General features: G+C 45.0%; 1 long non-coding RNA gene across 1 annotated transcript in view; it reads left to right on the top strand.

The window, feature by feature from the left end:
* Window positions 1–21,452, top strand: part of LOC119977892 — a 131,044-nt gene extending 109,592 nt beyond the window's left edge. The window contains exon 4 of the long non-coding RNA XR_005463310.1: window positions 21,175–21,452. This is a non-coding gene — a long non-coding RNA (uncharacterized LOC119977892). The remainder of the gene's footprint in view (window positions 1–21,174) is intronic.
* The last annotated feature ends 3,552 nt before the right edge of the window (window positions 21,453–25,004 follow it).

Below are 25,004 nucleotides of genomic sequence, written 5' to 3'. Positions count from 1 at the left end.
ACAACATTGTTGGCTTTTAATTCCATATTTTTATTGAATTCAAATTTCACCATCTGCAGTGGCAGGATTTGAACCTGGGTCCCCAGAGCATTACTCTGGTCTCTGGTTTACTAGTACAGTGACAATACCACTGCACCACCATCGCACACCGCTCAAATATCAGACAATGATCATCTTCTACTTGAAAGAATCTATCCATCTCCACTTGATATTCAATCGAAGTATCATCCTGTACCATCAACATCCTGGGGGTTACCATTGCTTGAACTGAACTGGACTAGCAATATAAATATTGCGGCTACAGGAGCAATTCAGGGGCTGCAAATTATGTGACAAATAATTCACTTTGTCATTTCCCAGAAGTCTGTCCACCATCTACAAATCACAAGTTAGGAGTATGATGGAGTACTCGCTCCCTGTCCCGATGAACGCAACTTAACCCACACTCGAGAGTCTCACCCCACTCAATCAGCACCTCATCCATCACCTGAAATACTCATTCTCTCCATCACAGGTTTACATCCTAACTGCAGCAAATGGCCAAGGCTCCTTTGTAAAAACCATCCATACCTGTGATCCCTACCATTGAGAAGGACAAGGGCAGAAGACACATGGGAACACCACCATCTGCATGTTCCCCTGCAATTAAGTTATATATCACCCTGACTTGCAACTGTATCATTATTCCATTACTGAGGCACAGTGGTTAACTCTTCTGTCTCACAGCAGCAGGGACCCGGATTCAATTCCAGCCTTGGGTGACTGTCTGTGTGGAGTTTGCATATTCTCTCTGTGTCTGTGTGGGTTTCCTCCAGGTGCTCTGATTTCCTCTCAAGAGTCCAAAGATGTGGAGGTAGGTGGATTGGCCATTGATAGAGCATGCGCAGTTAGCGACGGGCATGCGCAGTTAGCAATGGAGCATACGGAGTTAGCAACATCCGTCTTTGTTGGGGGCAATGGAGGGGCCTGACCTTCTCCTCCGCCGGTGCCCGATGCTCAGTCGGGAAATCGGGCAGCATCTTCCAGTGGAGTGGCTGCCACCACCTCCTCCGCTGGCGCACGATCCAAATGACCACCTCTTGATTTTAGACTCGCGGCCCACGTGACACTGCCATTTGATGCCATGTCACCGATGACACGCTCCCGACCACCAATCAGGGACACCCTCAGTCCTAGTGAAGGTTGGACCTACACAACATGCACTACAGCAGTTCAAGAAGATAGCTCACCACCACCTTCTCAAGGTCAATTAGGGATGGACAATAAATGCCAGCTTTGTCATGATGCACACATCCCTTGAATAAACAAAAAAAATTACATGACATTGAGGAACACCATTTATCAAATTTTGTCTATCAGAAAGCATTCACATTATCCTCGACCCTGTCTCTTGCCTCCTAACCAATTATATACTTTGTCTCAAGATTACCTACAACTCTCTCCGCTTTCACTCTTATTCGTTTCTTGTGTAGAACTTTATCAGATGTTTTATTAAAGTTTATTTAAACAACATATACAGGAACTAGCTCCCCCATACATATCTTACCAACTCTGTCAAAAGGTAATTTAGCAAAACATGCTGTACAAATCCATGCTGACTCTCTTTAATCATCTCATACTTTCTCAAAGGCTCAGGTATTCTGGGTTTGATTATCATGGGGTTGCCCAGATATTTCAAAATCCCGACTCAGGCGATGCAATCTTCAAATGTAGATGCAATTGGGCTGGTGGTGAGCTTGGCGTACAATTAACAATGTTTAACTTTGCCAGGAGACGGTGGCTCAGTGGTAGCACTGCAGTCTCACGGCGCCGATGTCCCAGGTTCGATCCCGGCTCTGGGTCACTGTCCATGTGGAGTTTGCACATTCTCCCCGTGTTTGTATGGGTTTCACCCCCACAACCCAAAGATGTGCAAGGTAGGTGGATTGAACACATTAAATTGCCCCTTAATTGAAAAAATGAATTGGGTACTCTAAATTTATAATAATTTTTAAAAACTTTGCCAGGAGGCAGGAGCTGCCTAATAGAGCATAAGTGTCAAATGAAGGCAGCATTTCTGATTGGGCCTGCCTTTACTTTACAGAAGACAGGAGGCAGCACATTGGAGGGTCAGCAGACTCACTGTGCACAAAAGCTGGCGACAGCCAATTAGAAGTTTGGAACAAAAACTCTTGTAGAAAAAGATTTTGAATGTAAAGAAATGATTTAATTGTTCCTCGCACTGAACCCAGCAGCTGTGCATTAATGTATTACAGACTGTTCAGGTTTGGTAATTTGCAAATTGAAAATTTCCTCATGGCCCTTCCTGGTCTGTTAGCAAGCTTCTCAAGGATTTTAATTGGGAAGTGGGCTTTCAATTCCCTCCCCCCATCCTTGCTTTGGAAATTCCAGCATGCCTCGGACATGTCAGGACACTGATATTCCATGTGGGAGCAATATTTTCAAAGTGCACTTGCTCCTGATCTTGCTTCAAAGATAAACAAAAATCCCAACCTCTGTTTCTGAGAACAGAATCCAGTAATTTCCTTGGGTTTCTCCCTCTATAATGATATGTATATTGATTGGGAAGTAAAGAGTTAACAAGTTAATGATAATGCTTCTTAGCACCAGAGGGAACCACAGAACAGTCATATATATATCATGTGACTTCGGGATACTGGGATAAGATTGTAAGAAATGAGAGAGAGCAGTTGCACTTGAGAAAGCCTGTTAGTTAGAGATAGCATAGTTTAATACTTTAGGAATGTGAACAAACCTAAGTCAGTAGTGTAATAAATTTATAGTTTTGTTTGTTAACAACGTTTTCTGTTCTTTATTCTACAATCCCCATCCAAGCCATCCAGGTAAAGCAGAATAGAAAACACAACACCCTCCTACTCTTTTTTTAAGTAATGGAATGACATTTACAATTGTCCAATCAATAAGCGCAATTCCTGAATCTAGACAGCCTTGGGAAAGTATGACAAATGTCCTTGCACGTTCTTCATTTATTTCTTTCAATACCCTGGAGTGAAAACCACAGGTCCTAGAGATTTATTATTGTTAAGTCCCATTATTGGCTCAATTACCATTTAAAACAGACTTGTATGAAATTTATGTATTTCTGTGTTTTGCTGTACCAGAGATATTTTATCCCCCTCCTCCACTATGAAAATGGCCACAGAATATTTGTTTAACAATTCTGCACTTTGGTTATTTTTCTATTATGGTCTAATCAGCATCTATCTTTAATGGGGTCCTTACTACTTTCTTTCTCTTCAATTATTTCTAAAAAATGTTTGCTCAATTTTTTCATAACCCCTTTTTGTACATCTGATCTTATCATCCTTTGCTCCGTTTCAGGCTTTCTTTTTTGCATTGCTGACTGCCTCATCTATCAAGTTGGACCTAAGTCATAAATCCAGTGTAGAGAATGGAGTAGATTTTTAGCTTTCTGGGCATTAAGTTATCACCTAGGTATCCAAGGGCAGAAAGGAAAATATGGTGGGAAGGTTTGTTTGTTACTTGGAGAACCAGCCTGGTTCTGCCTTCTGTTCAATTCAATGGAAGGAACATCAGCCGGATTCAATTCTAGGTGTCCAATTCTCCCTGCTGACCTTTTTACACTCCACCCACATGATGCTGGTTGCCAAATTTGAAAGATGAAAACACTACTGGATTTCAACGTGGTATAAATGTTGAGTAGACAGAATTTGTCCCTGAGTAACCATGAGAAGGCATAGACAGGGGCCATATTAACAAGGACACATTTCACATCATTTTTGACAGTTGCTACATTTGGAGAAGCCAGGTTTTCTTCTGCCCAACAACTTTGCTTCAGCAATTTATCATTTCTACCGAATACTGGCAAAGTACCAGCCAGCAATCTGAGTTCCTCAGATAAGAAATGCCATTGTGTAAGGCTTCACCAGTGATTGGCCTGGCTGCTGCAGATGGCACTGTCTTTGTGAGCCAGTCATGATAGGTAGAGGCCAAGTATAAATCTGGAACTTCTCAGTTTACGGTAAGTGTTAGTCTGGACAGGATGCTGCACATCCAATCCTGTTGGCTGGGTATACCCTATGAGAGAATAGATGTTCCACTTAGGCCTGAATTGATCAGCCCAGTAACAATTGGATTGGAGGCATAGCTTCATTAAAATGATGGGAAACACATTTAAATGGAACACTGGCATTTTTCTGCTGCTGACCAACTTTTCCCAGAGGTGTTTAATTCACAGGGTTTCGTTTGTGGTTAGTGGCAGCATGCACAAAATGAAGCCTGTTAAGAGGCAAAGTGAATGCTATTTTGAGGAGGTTTTTAAATGATACCATGAAGATTCAGCAGCTCACCAGCTATATAGAGACGAGAGTTCAGCAGCTGGTGAATGGTGGATGGAGATGGAAATTGCAGTGAGAAGCAGCTTTTCCACATAGAGAAGGTAAGAGATTTTAAAACATGGGTGGGAGAAGCTAAAGGCATTGCCAAGTGGGTACACACATTGGAGGCAGAATATTGGAAGGGTCTCTCTGAAGGGCAACTCATGGCTGGAGAGTTAGGGGTTTGAGAGGTTTTCATCAATTCATGAACCTAGACTTTTACTCCTCCAGAGTGGAGGAGAATGAGAAACAGGGAGGGATAGAGAGAGAAAGAAAGAGAGAGAGGCAGAGGTACAGGCAATGGGATTGGGTCTGCAACACTCAGAGGGGCACAGACCCATGAAGTAAAAGGAGACACAGGCAAAAGGGGCAGAGCTGAAATGACCTTCCGGTCCTTGGATAGGTCTCCTGCAGTATACATCATTAAGGGTCTCACATATTAAAGTAGAATGCTGTGCTCTGGAGGAGACTCCAGATCAGGCAGCCAATGACAAGACACCTGAGAGTACAATACAAACTCGCATCAACATGCATCCCAGGGAGACTCAGGAATCACTCATATGGACAGGGCATTGTGAGTGTTTTATTGTTCTCCCTCACCAAGCCTTCTTAATCTTTCCCTGAATATCCTTATTATCTCAGTTTAGTCTGTCACAACAAGATGCTAAGAGATGCACTCACCATTGCCATCATGCATTACAGACCTTTTCTTTATCGCCTTCGTAAAAGCTGACTAGCTGGTGAGGGCCCAGCAATGCAGAAATGCACATGCATCTGCTCTTGGAATGTTTGAGTTCCTGCAAAACATCCATATAGTTCAGGCCCATTTTGGCCACCCATCACTCCATAGCACTTAAGGACTCATGAAAGACGTGATGGTATAATGGGTCTGCGCTTATCTCCTACATCCATTATGTGGTATGCTGAATGTGTCTCTCCAACAGCGTTGCCATTTTCTCAATGGAGGGTTCCATACACTCATAAGCCAGAGATATGGTGCCATAGAAATACGGCATGGATCTACATAGAACATAGAACAGTACAGCACAGAACAGGCCCTTCGGCCCTCGATGTTGTGCCGAGCAATGATCACCCTACGCAAACCCACGTATCCACCCTATACCCGTAACCCAACAAACCCCCCCACTTAACCTTACTTTTTAGGACACTACGGGCAATTTAGCATGGCCAATCCACCTAACCCGCACATCTTTGGACTGTGGGAGGAAACCGGAGCACCCGGAGGAAACCCACGCACACACGGGGAGGACGTGCAGACTCCGCACAGACAGTGACGCAGCCGGGAATCGAACCTGGGACCCTGGAGCTGTGAAGCATTTATACTAACCACCATGCTACCGTGCTGCCCCAAAGCTACCGTGCTGTTGTAGCTTTAAACCCTCTCATGCGTTCGATCAGTTTACATACTCAAAGTTTAACCCAGGTGTCTTTATTTGCGAGATGACCAAAGGACAAAACGGGTTCATAGTTTATTCACAATTCTATTACTCAAGAAAATATGACTCAGACACACAGCTGAGCTTTGGGTTTTACCCACACTTAGTAAAGGAGGCTGGCAGGCTTCTATCACTCAATGTTGATGTCTTCTCTGTCTTCGACACCCAGCGTCGTTTCTTCTTGCGATGGTTGTGCCTGGCAATCCCCAGCTTCTCTCTCAAGATCTGTTAGATGCTGCTTTCTTATACTGGGAAGCTTGGATTGAGTCATATGCCCACCACCGGCCATTCTCCGAGCCAGATCCCACTGGTTAATGAGAAATACAGGGCACTCCTGTTTATCGATGGTGGTTCAATCAAGACCCATTGTCCTCTGAAACACCCTGGTCTGACCGGCCATCAGCTCATTAAGGAGTCCGATGGCTTCTTTTATCTTTCCTTCATCCTGCTACAAAGTTGATCACCTGTATCTGAAAGTTTGTTACATATTCATAGACTTGGAGTGGATAATCAAAGTCCAAATCACAGTAACAGGTTTATGCTTTGACTTGAGTGCTTTTGCAGCCAGTATGGATTCCAGCTATGGTTTCATGAGGCAGTTTCTGTTCCTGGCCCCTGTGCATCTTCTCAGCCTGTTTTCAGTACCACAGATGGATCCTCCATCATCCACAGACGTGGGTGTGAATGGCTTTGGGAACTCTGACAGATGCCCACACATTTCACATTGCTGCTCAAGCATCCCACTTTGCTGATATCTCCAGAATTTGTGATCTTCTTGAAGCTGAACATTGCTGGGTCCTTCCTCAGTAATTCAATGCGGAGTGGCAACAGCTGTCACTGCTCATGCATTTTTATGTCATGCTCACCAGCTGGTGCCACCATTTCTAATCAAGTGCCAATATCCACCAAGATGCAAGTATTTGGGTTGGTGGACGGGGTGCTAGAATTATGTGACACCATCTTCAGAAGGTGGCTCCTCTTCTGAGATCACATACGGTCGCTCTACTGTTGTTCTTGCCTCATGAAGTTACTCACTCTCTGAGGCCTTCTCATCCACCTCACCCTCCCAGACTGTCCTACTCAAACACCTCCTATCTCAATACTTACCCCTTCATTGGTGTCAGTACAGCAAGCAATTACAATCCTCCACCAATTTGACATTGATCCCTGGCATTGTGAGTTCACTATTCCTGCTAACACTGACATATATTACTCGTCTCTCGTACATCAGTTGTGCTCATCATCCTGTGCAAGTTTCAAGGTCCAACATTGCACCACTGGAGTGGCTGCTGCTAGGGATCACTTCTCATTAACAATGCAGCGATTAACAGTGAATGACCAGTAGCCTCTGCTGTGAAGCTACCATGCCTCTTGCTTTGAATACTGATGCTCAGTCATCTGGATCGTCAACCACATCTCACATTTAATTGGCACCATTTGTGACATGAAATGAAATGAATGAAAATCGCTTATTGTCACGAGTAGGCTTCAATGAAGTTACTGTGAAAAGCCCCTAGTCGCCACATTCCGGCGCCTGTCCGGGGAGGCTGGTACGGGAATCGAACCGTGCTGCTGGCCTGCTTGGTCTGCTTTAAAAGCCAGCGAAAAGCCCCTAAACCATGACATCTGTTGGTGTGAGATTGGTCCAACAAGATCCACCCACCTTGTCAGATGGCACCACGTCATTGATGATTTTCTTGTGGCAATGCAATAACCGTGCCACCATAGCAGCTAAAATTGTCTGTGAACTCCAGCCACACCTTCCTGGTGAGGCTTGCTGACCTCTTCCTCCCATTGAGTGAGAAGGGCACCTCCTGCAGTGCCTGGTTATCTGGAGAATCACGTTCAAGAGAGCCACTCTTCCCCTAACTGCCGCCATCTCTGGAAAACAATCTTGATTACCCTCCCTTCCAGGTTCCTTTCTGCACGATGCCTTTACAATGAATGCCTCAGTCCCTTTAAATATGGTGCTGGCATTTCAGCTGCCCAGTCCTCCACTTCCCTCAATGCTGACAGGAATGCCTAGGCCTTTCTATATGTATGTTGTGAGTTCTTATGATCTAGAATGCACTGGAAAAGGGCTATGGAAATGGCTTCAAAAATAACGTTCAAATGTGTTTTGAATACATACTTGAAATGGAAAAGAATACAAGATTACGGGAAATGAGCAGGGGAGTGGGGCTAATTGGATAACGTTTTTTAAAAATAGATCAAATGCCCCCTTCAGTGTTGTATCATTCTATGCTTCTATGTATCATGTGGATTGTGGGGTGAATAATGATGATAAGGTTCATTGCATTACGGGAGAACAAGGGAGAGAAGAGATTGTATGCATATCGTCAAGAGCCCTGTCAACCATGGCAGAAGGCAATCTTGGTTGAAGTGTTTCACATCAGAATCACTGGTGTGGGAAGTAACATTGTGGAACAGATGAGATAGAGAAGGATAAACTTGGAGATCACAATTGGAGTCTCTATATAGAAAGATAGGTGGGAGCTGTGGGCTCAGTGGGCTTATCATACAAATGAATGGAGGCCTAACTCCATTTGGGCAGCACGGTAGCACAAGTGGATAACACTTGTGACTTCACAGCGCCAGGGTCCCAGGTTTGATTCCCCACTGGGTCACTGTCTGTGCGGAGTCTGCATGTTCTCCCCATGTCTGTGTGGGTTTCCTCCAGGTGCTCCAGTTTCCTCCCACAGTCGAAAGATGTGCAGGTTAGGTGGATTGTCCATGATAAATTTCCCTTAGTGACCAAAAAGGTGAAATGGGGGTTATTGGGTTACGGGGATAGGGTGGAAGTGAGGGCTTAAGTGGGTACCGGTGAAGGTGCGATGGGCTGAATGGCCTCCTTCTGCACTGTATGTTCTATGTTGCACTATGTAACTCAAGAAAAGGAGAGAGAGAGGCATAGGGAAGGGACTAGTCAGAGTTGGATCATGTGAAAGTGGGGGAGGGACTCTTACTATTTCTAGCTGTAAAGTCCACTGTCCTTGCAGATGATGGTTTGTTTCTTTATGATCTAAGAAAGTATTAAAAAACCCACAAGTGGCCATGGCAGGCGCCACAGGATGAAGCACTCATAAAAGTGAAGCAACAGTTGCTTTCGTCCAATATCTTGGCACACAATGATCCCACAAGACCGTTGGTACTAACGTACGATGCCTCTCCCTATAGAGTAGGGGAAACCCTCTCACATAGTTGGGATGATGGCACCGAGTGACCAATTGCACATATGGTGCGAACCCTGATAGATGCGAAAAGACGCTTTGCATAAATTGAAAAAGAAGATCTGGCTGTGATATTCGGAGGGAAGAAATTCTATCCATACGCCAACGGCTGACGCTTCATGATAATCATGGACCATAAATTCCTGTTGGGCCTTTTGAAGGAGGATAAGACAATCCCACCAATTGCCATGGTTCAGATTCAGCGCTGGGTTGTCTTGTTGGAGGCAGACAAATACTCCTCGCACCGCCCAGAGTGCACAGAGCCAACGCTGACATCCTGAGTTGCCTATCGTTACCCACAAACTCCCCCTGCAACAAGAATGGAAGAGGTCATCATGACTGAATCTTGTGGATACTCTGCCTGTGTCCACCAGGCAGGTTTAGAACATAGACCCAGAAAGACTGAATGTTTGGAAAACTACACCACGTGTATCCAAGGACATCCTTCAGAGGAGCTGAAGCCCTTCCTATCTGAACACCAAGAATTCAGCTTGGAAGATGGCATTATCCTGTCTGGAGTCCGAGTTGTTGCCCAATCTGAATGGAGCTCCACAGTGGTTACCCATGAGTCTCCAAGATGAAGATGATTACCTGGAGTTATGTCTGGTGGCCCGAGCTTGATTCCATAATTGAAAGTTTGGTGAAATTCTCTGCAATTTCTGAGATGGGTCCCTTCGATTCTGGGAGTGACAGTTGGGAAGACTGGCTCTGTGTCATACAAGGTCAAGACCAGTAAGAGAACCATAAAAAAAAGCACGTGCACCATCTTCGCAGCAGGGATCCTTCGACTGCGAAGGCTACCCTGGGTGGGTAACGTCCTCAGCGTATCTGGAACCGACCACTGGGTCAGGGACTAAACATCATATACCCAAGAGTTGTCCCTGAAGAGGATGAAAACTCAGGCTCTGACGTGGAAACAGAGGTGATGGACACACAGACAGAAATTGATGTTGGGGTAGAACGCCTATCAATTGCTCTTTGACTCTCAGTGAGGAAGCGACGATTACCCGTTTGCTTTGCGCCCAAGATCCAATTCAAACTGCCAATGGACTCGAGGCCGTATGTGAAGCGACACAGGAGGCCTCATGGTCACAGTAGCGAAGGGGAAAATCTGGACTTGTTGCAGGAGGGGGGAATGTGGTAACCCTCACGAGAATCATAAGGGACCATTCATTAAGCTCCCTCTTGGGCATGTTGAGCACGAGTTCCCATGGTAATGGGCTGAGGCCCACCTTTCTGGGACTCATTATCAAACTTTTTAAATACTGCCCCAGACCCAGACTGGGTTCCTGTTAGTCCCAGGCTGGGATGTTGGTGTTGTATGCCACGGGTGCAGCTTTACTTTTGAGTTGAAATAAATTTGGTTTAACCTTTATCTTTGTGTCTCCTGGATTACAACAGCCACCTGTCCTAATGATTCCTAACGTGCCTCCGAGTTAATATTTGCTTTGTAACACTCTTGTGAGATACCTTGGGACTATAGACCTTGCCTTTGACAAGGTGCCACACAAAAGGTTGCTGCATAAGATAAAGATGCATGGCATTAAGGGTAAAGTAGTAGCATGGATAGAGGATTGGTTAATTAATAGAAAGCAAAGAATTGGGATAAATGGGTGTTTCTCTGGTTGGCAATCAGTAGCTAGTGGTGTCCCTCAGGGATCCGTGTTGGGCCCACATTTGTTCACAATTTACATAGATGATTTGGAGTTGGGGACCAAGGGCAATGTGTCCAAGTTTGCAGATGACACTAAGATGAGTGGTAAATCGAAAAGTGCAGAGGATACTGGAAGTCTGCAGAGGGATTTGGATAGGTTAAGTGAATGGGTTAGGGTCTGGCAGATGGAATACAATGTTGACAAATGTGAGGTTATCCATTTTGGTAGGAATAACAGCAAACGGGATTATTATTTAAACGATAAAATATTAAAGCATGCCGCTGTTCAGAGAGACTTGGGTGTGCTCGTGCATGAGTCACAGAAGGTTGGTTTACAAATGCAACAGGTGATTAAGAAGGCAAATGGAATTTTGTCCTTCATTGCTAGAGGGATGGAGTTTAAGACTAGGGAGGTTATGTTGCAATTGTATAAGGCGTTAGTGCGGCCACACCTGGAGTATTGTGTTCCGTTTTGGTCTCCTTACTTGAGAAAGGACGTACTGGCGCTGGAGGGTGTGCAGAGGAGATTCACTAAATTAATCCCAGAGCTGAAGGGGTTGGATTATGAGGAGAGGTTGAGTAGACTGGGACTGTACTCGTTGGAATTTAGAAGGATGAGGGGGGATCTTATAGAAACATTTAAAATTATGAAGGGAATAGATAGGATAGATGCGGGCAGGTTGTTCCAACTGGCGGGTGAAAGCAGAACTAGGGGACATAGCCTCAAAATAAGGGGAAGTAGATTTAGGACTGAGTTTAGGAGGAACTTCTTCACCCAAAGGGTTGTGAATCTATGGAATTCCTTGCCCAGTGAAGCAGTTGAGGCTCCGTCATTACATGTTTTTAAGGTAAAGATAGATAGTTTTTTGAAGAATAAAGGGATTAAGGGTTATGGTGTTCGGGCCGGAAAGTGGAGCTGAGTCCACAAAAGATCAGCCATGATCTAATTGAATGGCGGAGCAGGCTCGAGGGGCCAGATGGCCTACTCCTGCTCCTAGTTCTTATGTTCTTATGTTCTTATATTTATTATGTTGTGTTCTGAAATGTGAGTTGTTGTAGGAAATGTAGTAGAGCAAAGAAATGTGGGAGTCCAAATGCATAATTAGTTAAAGCAAGGAGACAGGTACAAAATGTAACCAAAAGGGCCAATAAAAGGTTGGTCTTTATCACAAGAGGACTGGGATATAAAGGAGAGGTAGTTTTGCTTTGGTTATATTGAGCCTGTGGTAAATTCCATCGAGCATTCTCATTTTTGGGCACTACCTAAGCAGGGTAATGACCTTGGAGGGACTGCAGTACTAATTTATCAAAAATGATGTTGGATCTTAGAGGGTCAAATTATGAGGACAAATTAAACTTAGCTTCTATTCTTCTGAGGAGAGAACATTGAGGGGTAACCTGATGAATGCAATTAAAATGTTTTAAATAATTTGTTAGGTTGGATATGAAGAAATAATTTCTTCTACTGGGGGAAACATGAAGAAAGGGATAGAAGTTTAAGATTAGTGCTTGGCCATACAAGAGTGTGCACAATCTACAATATACAAGAGTACACAATCAGAAGCACACTTTCACAAAATTGTTGGTAAAAATTTGGTGTTCTCTCTGGATACTTGTCAATTAGTCACAAGCTCAGGAGACTCGATGGGCTGAATGGCCTACTTCTGCTCTTACGTTTTATGGGTCTTATGGTCCAATTGAAATTTCCAAGGCTGACATGGACAGATTTTTGTTTGGTAAAGATATCAAGGGAAATGGAGCAGAGTCAGGAAAATTGAGGTGCAGATCAATCACGATTTAATTCAACAGCGGAGCAGATTTGAGAGGCTGTATGGCCTACTCTCATCTTTGATGCTAGTATTTCAACATAATGTTGAGCTTTTATCATTCTGATACAGTTGCAGCTCAGTATATTGACCTGGTGTGGTCAACAGAAAGGAACAAGAATTTGGTGCGGAATAGTTTACATTGAGTTGGAGATAAGCTCCATTAGCACCTTATAAACTTTAGCTCTGTATGATAGAAATCAGGGGTGGGAATCTCCAGCCCCCCAGCCATATGTTTCTCGATGGAGCCATTCTCCGTTCCTGCTGCTGTCAATGGGAATTCTCATTGAAGCCATCCCACGCTGCCGGAAAACCCTTGGGCAAGGGTGCACTGCGGGTGGGAGCAGAGACTCCTGTTGCTGACGAACGGCCTGAGAATTCTGGCCCATATCTATCTGTGTCTGTGCGAATGCGGTAAGAAGTCTTACCACACCAGGTTAAAGTCCAACAGGTTTGTTTCAAACACTAGCTTTCGGTGCACTTCTCCTTCCTCAGGTGAACCATTCACCTGAGGAAGGAGCAGCGCTCCGAAAGCTCGTGTTTGAATCAAACCTGTTGGACTTTAACCTGGTGTTGTAAGACTTCTTACTGTGCTCACCCCAGTCCAATGCCGGCATCTCCACATCATGTGCGAATGCGGGAAGATAAATAATAAAGATTTGTTCAACCGAATCTCAAAAATTGGATTGTGTATGTCACATGCACCTTTACTTATAGTCATGTAGAGTATAATTATAACTGAAAAGGCATTGAAATATTTTCTATATACAAAGATGAATGGATTTTGGAAAATAATGCATTCCCCTCTTGCATGTATACCTCAAGGGAAATTAGGGATGGACAATAAATGCTGGTCTTGTCGCGATGTTCCCATCCATTGCACAAATAAAAAATAAGCATTGAAGCTGCTGGATGACAAATAGTTGAATATAGAATTTATTTATTTCATTTATTGATCTATGAATTCTGTGTCATGTTGCAGTTCTGTCATGCTTTTTATCCCTATGCCACTTATTCTTTTGTCTTCTGCTTCACTGGCTCATGTTTTTGTACATGTCTCTGAACAAGCTGGTAAATGGACTACCCCACAGTTTGCACAAACACCTTGGGCAGAACCTTCAGCAGGGGTGTAATTTCTTTCACATTCATTCATGGGATTTGGGGTTCACTGGCTAGGCTAGCGTTTATTGCCCATTGGCAGCCAATTCAGTTTTCCCTTTGTTGTGTAGGGTTCTTTAACTCGACTTCAGTCTTAGATAAGCAACCTTTACTGAATTTGACCAAGTCCTGACAGGCTAAATATCTGAAACAATTGTCCAGCATGAACAAGAGGTTACCCACTTTCACCCTGCACATAGGTTTGTTAGATTTGTTTAAGATTTGTCATTCACTATGAATTGTAGAGGAAAGCTTAATATTTTTATTTGGTGCTATTCAGTATATCTATAACATTTAACCTTGATGGTTCATTGGATGATGAAGAGCCATTTTCTCAGTTTTCCAATCTAACATGTTGATCATTGTCTTGTTTGTTTATGACTCGTTTCTGATCTGGAAGCCCATTGACCCCTTGTTTAAGTATTCCTTGATTACAAAACTCCTTTCCTTCCTGCAAAGCTTTTTCTTGCTAAAGGCCTTTCATATCCTGAAGAATCTTATTGGCCTGGATCTTCCATTAGGAACTGTGATGAATGGTATTGGTAACTGCTGTAACTGTACCTTGCCTTTAATACATTGGCCCTTTAAGACCAGGCTTGGAACCCTAGGGGACTCCGCCTCTGGCTCCGCCCCCAGGAAACGGTATATAAGGTGATGCTCACTGGGCAGCATGCTGTGACCACACTTCTCGGCAGCTGTCTGGTTCTCTGGTAATTAAAGCCTTTGAATTACCAATCTTCTCTCCTGTGTCGTAATTGAGGGTATCTCAGGAACAGTGGTGAATGTTCAGATATCCATGTCTGTAGCACAACGCGAACCAGAGGAAGCCCTTATCCATGCATTTGTGCGGTATTTAAACTTCTGATGGGTAGCATTACGTTGCCTAGGTTCCTCTGAGAATTTCTCCAACACTGACCTTATTGTTGCAAACTTGTGCTTGATGCAGTGTAATTACAGAGACGATTATGACATAATTCTCCCACTATTATTCCCAGGTATGGGTGGAGGTGGGAGTGATTAGCAGTAAGCGATTCATTGGAAAGGATGAAAACACAACACCCCTTGCACCCCCAACACTGCTCAACGCCCGAGGAACTTGAACAATGTTCACCCCCCCCCCCCTCCCCCCCGCCACATCCCTGACAATGATCAAGCCCCTGTTATTTATATGGACCTCCAAAAGGATTTTGATAAAGTCCCATAAATGGGAAGATGTTAGGTACATTGGATGGATGTCCAAAGAGACTTGGAGGTTCAGGCGCATAGATCCTTAAAATGTCACGAAAAAGTATAGATATAATCAAAAAGGCTGATGGAATGCCAGCATTTTTGTTCAGAGGATTTGAATATGTTATGTAGTTATGCTGCAATTATACAATACCCTGGTTAGACCCCACTTCAAGTACTGTGAGCAGTTCTGGGCACCACAGTTTAGCAACGATATTTTGGCCTTGGATGGAGTGCCACATAGGTTGACCAAAAATGAAACCTGGACTAAGGGGATTAAGTTACGAGGAGAGATTACACAAATTAGGCCTGTTTTCGCAAGAATTTAGAAGGTTGAGGGATGGACTGATCAAAGTTTTTAATATATCAATGGAAAGACAGGGTAGATAAAGATAAACTATTTCCATTGGTTGGAGATTCTAATACTAGGAGGCATAGCCAAAGAATTAGGGCTAAACCATTCAGAAGAGTTGCTAGGAAACACTTAGAATCATAAAATCCCTACAGTACAGGAGGCCATTCGGTGCATCTGGTCTGCATTGACCCTTCAAAAGACCACCTAACCCCCACCCTATTCCTGTAACCGTACCCTAAGGGGCAATTTATCTTGATCAATCCATCTAACGTGTACATCTTTGGACTGTGGGAGGAAACCAGAGCACCCGAAAGAAACCCATGCAGACAAGGGGAGAATGTACACATGCCACACAAACAATCTCCCGAGGTCACAATTGAACCTGAGCCCCTGGTGCTGTGATGCAGCAGTGCTAACCACTATGCCATCCTGCCACCCTTTCTTCTTGAAAGGGTGGTCGAGGGTTGGAACTCTCTACCACAAACAACAGTTGAAGCGAGATCAGTTGTTCAATTTAAATCTGAGATAGATGGATTTTTGTTGAGCAAAGATATTAAGGGATATGGGCCTTTGGAGTTAGGCCATAGATCACCCATGATCTCATTAAATGGAAGGACAGGCTCATGGGGCTGAATGGCCTACTCCTGCTCCTATGTTCCCATGGGGCTCATGGAATACAAGATACCCCATTGAGAGGTGGAGGCCCAACAGTGGGGTTCATTCATTCCCTGAAATAAAAGCCAGTCCATATGGAAGTCTGCACCTAGTTCCATGGAACTAGGTGTAGCCTTCACCTCTGTGTGGGCTTGCTGAGAGTAAGAAATAATACATCTTGGACTTACCTTTTCGGTACTCCTCATTGCCTATCATACATAGAGAGGGCATTGAGAAAATGTGCTAATCATTTCTGGTCGATTAAAAGCTGCCCCTGTCCAAACAGCTGCAAAAGTGAGTTCACAATCAACTTGTAGATCTCTTGGCTTCAGAATGTAATTCCACAGTATGTGTAAAAAGAACTCCAAAAGGAGATGCAAATAGGTCAAATCTAAGCACAATCCATTCAGAGACCATTGTGTAGACAATGGAAAACAGCTACTATGGTCACCCATCAGCACAGGGCTAAATTGCTGGCTTTGAAAGCAGACCAAGTCAGGTCAGCAGCACGGTTCAATTCCCATACCAGCCTTCCCGAACAGGCGGCAGAATGTGGCGACTAGGGGCTTTTTGCAGTAACTTCATTTGAAGCCTACTTGTGAGAATAAGCGATTTTCATTTCATTTCATTTCAGAAGCCAAGGGCAGGTTTTTTCAGCCATTCCCGTTAACAGAATTATCTGGGCACGCCAACGGCAAGTCCTCACAATGGGTTCTCCAGCGCTGGAGTGTGCGAGCAACAGGAAACCCCGTCGACAGCATTGTAACCAAAAGATCCTACAACTGGCTGACTCTGCAAAACTGCTAATCATGCCACCCCAGGTATTGATGAGGAACATTTATTCAGACACATTTTGAGAGCAGCCAGGAACAGATCTAGTCAAACAAAGGAAGGACCCTGCCTAAAATCCATCAGCAGGCAGAGACTTAGGTCTATCATTTATCTACCAATTGGAGGAACAAATTCAAGTTTTCCTGGCAGGAGTTTTGGAGTGAAGTCGGGAAAACCGGCTGCTGCAAGGAGTTAGCCACTGTGAATCTTTCTTCATAAAATTCCAACCTCTATTTCTTCAGTGGGCCAACATTTTGAGACTGTGTGTGTGTTTGTATGTGTGTGTGTGTGTGTGTGTGTGTCACGCGCATATTTTTAAATAACTTATGAGGGAAAGTTACAGCGTTTAAGGTGATAAAACACATTCTGTCTTTGAAACCCATCTGTCTCTGGTCAATGGAGAGATAGAAAAAGCAGGAACCATCCTACCATCTCTCCCTGCCCATAACATAATTAATATTCTTAAACATTAGAATTAGTTTAAAACAAACATTGAGAACTTTGAAACGCTGACCAGAACACTGTAAACATGCTGATTTTAACCCTTCCTTATCTGAGTTTCTGACATTAGAAAGTGACCTTGGCTCACTTCTCATTCGAGGACAGGAAGGCCTGCCTGGAAGGACGGACAAAATTAAGGACATACTTTTAATTGCAGTCAATGCAGAGCATATAATGTTCAATCGTTTAACTGCTGCTCATTTTGTCCCCTCACCATGGTTAGAATTTCCACTGCGTCATTCTTCAAGGGAATAAATTGTCATTAATTTCCAGGCAGTTGTTTTTGAAATCACGTCACAGAGAAATCACTTTGTCTATATTTTGTTTATGCGCTGGGTGCAAAAATGAATAATTTGGATTTGTCTATCAACATTGAATTTGCAAAGAATGATAAGTCGGCCATTTGGGACTTCCAGCCTGTTTTGTCATTCAATGGGATTATGGCCGGTCTGTGGCCGAATGCAAGATACCCACCTTTCACCCATCTCTTACTATCTTTGTTCAACAAAAAACTAACAACCTTAAATTTTAAACTAGCCATTGATCTGGCAGCAATTGCCACTTGTGCAAGGGAGTTCTAAATTTTTCTCAACTTTTTCATGAAAACATGTTTCGTAATTCAACTTGTGTAAGAATTTTTAGACAATGTTCCTGGTGTGATTGTGAGGTTAATATGATGGTTATGTTTTGGACTGATTTCATATTTCAAGAAATAATCACATAATGACAATGGATATGTGACCCTGTTACTAGTATTGAATGGTGGCAAGCTGGTGTCACCTGGTTTTCATGGGGACAAAGACCCAAGTCAAATGTCATTGAAATCCATGTGCCAGGTTTAACATCTGAAAACAAAGCATTGAACGTCTGGTTTTGCCATGGACAGACTTATTCCTTGGGGGTGAGGGAGGGGTGGGGGAAGGGGGAAGGGGTGGGGGGGGGGATCTGGGGAGGGGTACCAAAAATTCCTGGCCCATTCTGCCCGAAACCAATAGATCTTTTGCTGGCCTATCAAATTTTCTGTCCTTGCCTTATCATTCCCATGGTGGGTGGGACTGGAAAATCCCACCAGTCGACTCTCAGGTAGTTGTTCTTGCTGTGTGAAGATTTACAGATTCTCAGGCAGAATGATTAAAAATAGCCCTGGTCGGAGTTCAAGAAAGAAAGATAGAAAAGCAGCAGCCATTGTGAATAGTAGGGAAAGGCTGCGCATTGTTAGCCATCAGACAGTGAAACCTTGATCTCTGGTCAAAGTGGTGGAATCTGCAGAGACTGAAGGACATTAGAAAACATCCTCGCGAGTACAGGAGAAGGAATCACCAGAGTGGATCTTACTGCTCAAAGTCGGTTCAAGAATTCTCAGAAGACCGAGGGAAAGGGCATTTGATTACTACTGAGCGTTGCAACACAACGAAATGGAGACATGTGAACCCACTGGAAGCTGGGAGTGACTTTGGCCTGTTTCCTGTAAAGACTGCAATTCTGCAGAGAGCATACTGTAATGTATAAATGTGATACAAACGTGTTAAGACACTAACAAGTGTTACCCTTTCTAGTTTCTAGTTTTCAGTGTTGGCTGCCCACGCAGTAATGTTCAGTAAATGTTAATTTTTAGTTTGTTTGCTGCAGTAAAAGTCTCAAAACTTGAAATCTTGTCATGCAATTCCTTTACGTTGGTCACCAGGAATTCAAATCCTTTTCTTTAGATATTGATCGCGACAGGAATTGTAACAGCCCCCTAGTTCTTGGCTGGGATTTCTCAGGCCCACCATGGTAGGACTTACCACGACAGATTCAGCAACCCAGCTTGAAGGACATTGACTTTTGGCAGAACTGAGTGATCCAGGCAGCTGACACTGCTGGAAAATCCTGCTACTCAACTCCCAAGCAAGGGAAATTGTGTTTTTTCCCAATAAACCTTGGGCTGTAATATCCGATTATGGGGCTATGTCCCCACGCCAGCATGGGAACAGTGGCATTTTACGCCAGAAAAAAATGCCATATAATGGCCACTGATTCCCCATTTTGCTGCGGGGGGCATGCCAGCAGTGTAGAGTATCCAGTTCTAGCTGCCAGTACAGCCCAGAGAATTGCGGGTCCGTGGCCACGTGGTGCTATACCGCGGAAGCTGCTCGCGGAATCAGCACGCAAAATAGCGCTTTGATCGGCTCGCGCGTCCCAAACCACTCTTCCCCCCCCCCCCCCCCCCCCCCACAGTGCCACTAGCCCCTAATAAAGTCCCCTCCTGCCGGCCGATCAGTCCTCCCCGTCTGTGATGGCGCTGGACTGAGTCCGCAGCCGCCAGGCCGAGTTCCCGATGGGTGAGACAATGAGTGACACACGCCGTCGGGAACTCGGCTTGTCGGGGACGGAGCATCGGGGGAGGGCCTCTGGCAATGTCCTGAGACCATCGGTACGTAGCACAGCGTGTACGCCGCTTTGGAGGGGACGGAGCATCGAAAAGCGGCGCCACCCCCGATTAGGACGGAAACTCTGATTCTCCAACCGATCGTCGAACGCGATTGCGGCGTCGGCAACCGGAGAATCCAGCCCCTATCTGTTCCTTCTTCTCCAGTTAGCCTGATTGATTATTTGAGGGTTGCTAAACCATGGCTTATGCTTTGATTTTACTACAAAGCTAAAACAGGGATTAAACCCTGCTCTCTTATCTCTTGGTATCATTCTGAATCACATGTTCTCAGTCTAGTCACCTGAGTTAATTGAACCCCTCTTCTTCCGCCTAATATCTTGAAAATCTTGATCAAATCATCCGTTACATTTTAAATTCTAGGAAAAACAAACCTATTTTGTCTAATCGCTTTTTGTTTGATTTTTGGTTGAAAGACAAGAACATAGGAATTCTCTTGAGATTAACCTCCCATCCCCATTAAAGTTATCTCAAGGGAAATATCCAACTCTCCTTTGAATTTGTTGATAGATTCACCCCACTGATTTCCTTGGTAATTTAGTCCAAGCAGTTGTCACCTTTTACAGGAAGCAGTTAAATCAAAGCTGCTTTTTCATTTAATTTTTTAACAATTCTACTCAATCTTTAATGAAAAGAGTCTCAGCTTCTGTGTTAAGGCAAGGACAGGCCCCTTTTCCCTTTATTTATGGTTTATAAGACACACAGGATGTGATATGCTAAAAAATATATTTATGTACAAGCAGTAGATAACAAAAATACAACATCATAATTCCACCCTGTACGTTGCATCAGGACAGGCTCACTGTAAACAAGTTACATCTTAAATCTGCAACAAATTAGAAGCATTTATACAAGTGCTCTCGCACAAACAACTAGACAAATGCTCTTCTAGTTCCGGAAAAGGAGAGAGAAAGAATCATTGACGAAAAGAACAATGTCTAGATGTAAGAATAAGAGTCGCCATAAATGTTTTACGAGGTTACCAATCCAAAATTACTGAGTGTTAGTGCCGACCAGGTACAATACATGTTTACTATGTGGCCCTGCATCTCTCTGCCTTGCTGGTTTGTTTTTTTCTCAACCTTTCATTATAATGGCCGATTTGACTGCCTATTATAATGTTAGTCAGGCTGTCCCTTTGCTTACCAATTATTCTTGGGGATACTTAGTCCACAGCTATAAAGGGGAGGGAAAAGGGGGAAACTCTCCATGCCCTTAAAACATCCTTGGCGGTTCTGTGTTTGCGCCAAGGGAGTTGATCACTTACATTTGCAAAGATACAGGGAATTTAGTACTATGTAAAAGAGGCAGGATTGGATAATTGCACTTTCCATCTTGGGACCTCTGGGAACAGAAGGTGGATGCTTAATTCAATGGGTTCCTCAAGAAACTTGTTAGCCCCTGCAGTTGGCCCCTCTCCAATTGGAGTATCTGAGAAGGGCAGAGAGCAAGCTGAATAAGTTTTCAATAAGCAAGTCTTCCTTTCTACCCACAGGGACCAATTACTCCATTACTGCAATGCTCATGTATAGTGCAAAACTCCTGGAGTGAGGCTTGAAACCATAACCTTCTGGCTTAGAATCTGGAGGACTATCAACAAAGTGATGTTGACAATTGCGGTACGCAATCCTAACATTTCAGTGAAAGGGATGTACAAATTTTAACATGCAGCTGTAATTCAACACTTCTCTTTGTGTTCAAAAGTGATTTTCAAGGACACATTGGATTGTTTTGTATTAAATGAGAGCATCATACAGAATTCTGTGATAATGAATCCTCTTGTGAGCCTTTGTTTGCAACATTATGATTACCAAGTCAAAAGCACTGACACTAATAATGTAGTCAGGGCAAAACCTGCCCAAAAGAGATCCATTAAAATCCTGTTGTTTCATGAATTGATTTTTACAGCTGTTACTTTGACTGAGAAAAAAAATGAAATGTTCTTTCTATCTTACTTCATTTGACTGAAGGTCTGCAGCCAGCTAGGCTTACTGCATCAACTGCATTTCAGCATCACTTCATATCACAAGGGCGAGATACTGGCTGGGTTTATGATCCAGAGAAGGTTTCCCACTCCCTGGTGGGTTACTGGCATTCTCTCTGCCTCAGGACAGACTTGCTACAAAATCCCAGAATGATGCCGTAGGACTCTATTTTCAGTGAGAAAGGTTGAAACCATGATTGTATGGGTGACATTACAGCATAGTTAGCGCTGTTGCAGGGATACCTCCAGGGACCCAGGATCGATTCCTGGGCGAACAGCATGTTCTCTCCGTGTCTGCGTGGGTTTCCTCCGGGTAATCCGGTTTCCTCCCACAAGTCCCGAAAGACTTGCTTGTTAGGTAATTTGGACATTCTGAATTCTCCCGAACAGGCGCCGGAGTTTGACGACTTGGGGCTTTTCACAGTAACTTCATTGCAGTGTGAATGTAAGCCTACTTGTTACAATAATAAAGATTATTAAAAAAGAATTGCCTTGTAATGTAAAGATTAATAACACATTACTCTGAGATCGAACGGGGCTTAATTTTCTCTGTGCAGTTATGACCACAAAGCCAGGACCAATTGAGGGCCAACTCAGTACCATGAAGGGCCATTTACCTGAAATGATTAGTGCTCAGAGTGTGCATGCTCACCATCCAAAAGAGGCCCAACGATGGCATATTGGCTCCCTCGGGGGCAGCACGGTAGCATTGTGGATAGCACAATCGCTTCACAGCTCCATGATCCCAGGTTCGATTCTGGCTTGGGTCACTGTCTGTGCGGAGTCTGCACATCCTCCCCGTGTGTGCGTGGGTTTCCTCCGGGTGCTCCGGTTTCCTCCCACAGTCCAAAGATGTGCAGGTTAGGTGGATTGGACATGATAAATTGCCCTTAGTGTCCAAAATTGCCCTTAGTGTTGGGTGGGGTTTCTGGGTTATGGGGATAGAGTGGAGACGTTAACCTTGGGTAGGGTGCTCTTTCCAGGAGCCGGTGCAGACTCGATGGGCCGAATGGCCCCCTTCTGCACTGTAAATTCTATGATAATTCTATGATCACCATCAGAGGAGGGACCGCTGATGCCAACGGAGAGAGCGAGAGAGAGAAGGGTAGAGTTTTTTCAGAAAATGTCAGTGTGGCGCAGAAAATGGGAAAAACAGAAAGGAAGCTTGCAAGGGGATCAGGGCTGGGATCTAAATATAGTAAACACCACTGATCATACACTGCGTGTATTACGGTACTGCCATTGTACCCCAGTCATTACAATAAATCCCGGCCTGCTGGCTCCACCCAGCAGGCTCTTAATAAAAGTGTACGCTCTCCTGCGCTGCCCTCATTCTGGTTCCAGCTGCAGGAGGCTTAACATCTAGCACAATAAAGCCTCAATTGTTTACCATTCGTCTCGTAGTCATTGATGGCACATCAATTTATTGTGCTAGAATTTGAAGATGAATGTCTTACTCAAGCCGGATCGCCTGGAGCTGAACCCTCATGCAGCCGACGCCACAGCCACTTTCGAGCACTGGCTAGCCTGCTTTGAAGGATATTTCGGAGCATCCACAGAAGTCATCTAAGATCCACAGAAGCTCCAACTACTCTATACACGGGTGAGCCCACAAGCTTTCCTCCTCATTCGGGATGCTCCCACTTACACGGAAGCGATGGAACTGCTGCAAGGGCAGTACAACAAGACTGTTAATCAGGTGTTCGCAAGGCACCTCCTGGCCACGAGACGGCAAGTCCCGGGGGAGTCCCAGGATGATTTCCTGCGTGCTTTGTGGATACTTGGCAGAAACTGCAATTGCCAGACGGTGTCGGCAGTCCAACACACACAACTGCTGATCAGAGATGCCTAGGCATTAAGTCCAATTATGTCCGCCAGAAATTATTAGAAGGGGGTACACTCGACCTTACAGAGACTGTGCAGCTCATTAACTCCTTAGAAGTGGCCTCCCACAATCTAGAGTCCTACACCTCCGACCGCGCCGCACCCTTGTGGGCGTCATGGGCCCCACCATCATCCGATCCGGATGCACCGCAAGCCTGCACCGCATGGCAGACAGCTAACTCCGGAGAGCTCAAATGCTACTTTTGTGGCCAGCAAAAGCATCCCAGACAACGTTGCCCACCACGGAGTGCAACCTGCAACAGGTGTGGCAAGAAGGGTCACTTCGTCTCCGTTTCTCAGGCCCGATCGGTCGCTGCCGTTTCCAGGCCCTGCATCGCTACACCCCGCCCACGTGCGATCCAGGGATGCCGCCATCTTTGCCACCGTCCGTTGGCGCCACCATCTTCGGCACCATCTTTGAACGCACCCCAGGACCGCTGCTTGCCTGGCCATCCACTGGCTGCCGATACGTCCGCCACTGCTGATTGGCCCTCCCACCAACTTCCGCAGCTCGCCTCCATCACCCTCGATCAGCCTCGGCCTCGCAACCTCGCGACCGCTAAAACGACCATACGGATCAACGGGCACGAGACGACCTGCCTCTTCGACTCCGGGAGCATGGAGAGTTTCCTCCACCCAGCCACGGTAAGGCGCTGTTCCCTCCCGGTTCTTCCCGTCATCCAGAAAATCTCCCTGGCATCCGAAGCAACTTCAGACTCTACGTCCTCCTCCACCTCTGCGCTGCCCTGTTACTGGGTCTCGATTTTCAGTGCCACCTCCAGAGCCTTATTTTGAAGTTCGGCGGACCCCTGCTCCCCCCCTCACTGTCTGTAGCCTCATGACCCTTAAGATCGATCCACCCTCACTTTTTGCGAATTTCACCCCGGACTGTAAGCCCGTCGCCACGAGGGGCAGACGGTACAGTGCCCAGGACAGGACCTTTCTCAGGTAGGAGGTCCAACGGCTTCTGCGGGAGGGGATCATTGAGGCCAGTAACAGCCCCTGGAGAACTCAAGTGGTGGTAGTTAAGACTGGGGAGAAACACCATATGGTCATCGACTACAGTCAGACGATCAACCGGTACACGCAGCTCGACACGTACCCCCTCCCACGTATATCTGACATGGTCAACCAGATTGTGCAGTATTGAGTCTTCTCCACCGTTGACATCAAAATGACTTTAAAACCAGCTCCCCATCTGCCCGGAGGACCGCCAATGCACTGCATTCGAAGCAGATGGTCGCCTCTACCATTTCCTTAGGGTTCCCTTCGGCGTCACCAATGGGGTCTCGTTCTTTCAGCGAGAGATGGACCGAATGGTTGGCCAGTACGGGCTGCGGGCCACGTTCCCGTATCTGGATAACGTCACCATCTGCGGCCACGACCAGCAGGACCACGACGCAAATCTCCAGAAACTCCTCCACACTGCTAAACTCCTTAACCTTATCTATAATAAG

This window comes from Scyliorhinus canicula, chromosome 14 (genome assembly GCF_902713615.1).
Source record: "Scyliorhinus canicula chromosome 14, sScyCan1.1, whole genome shotgun sequence".
Lineage (NCBI taxonomy): Eukaryota > Metazoa > Chordata > Chondrichthyes > Carcharhiniformes > Scyliorhinidae > Scyliorhinus > Scyliorhinus canicula.
This window is presented reverse-complemented; position numbering and strand designations above follow the sequence as displayed.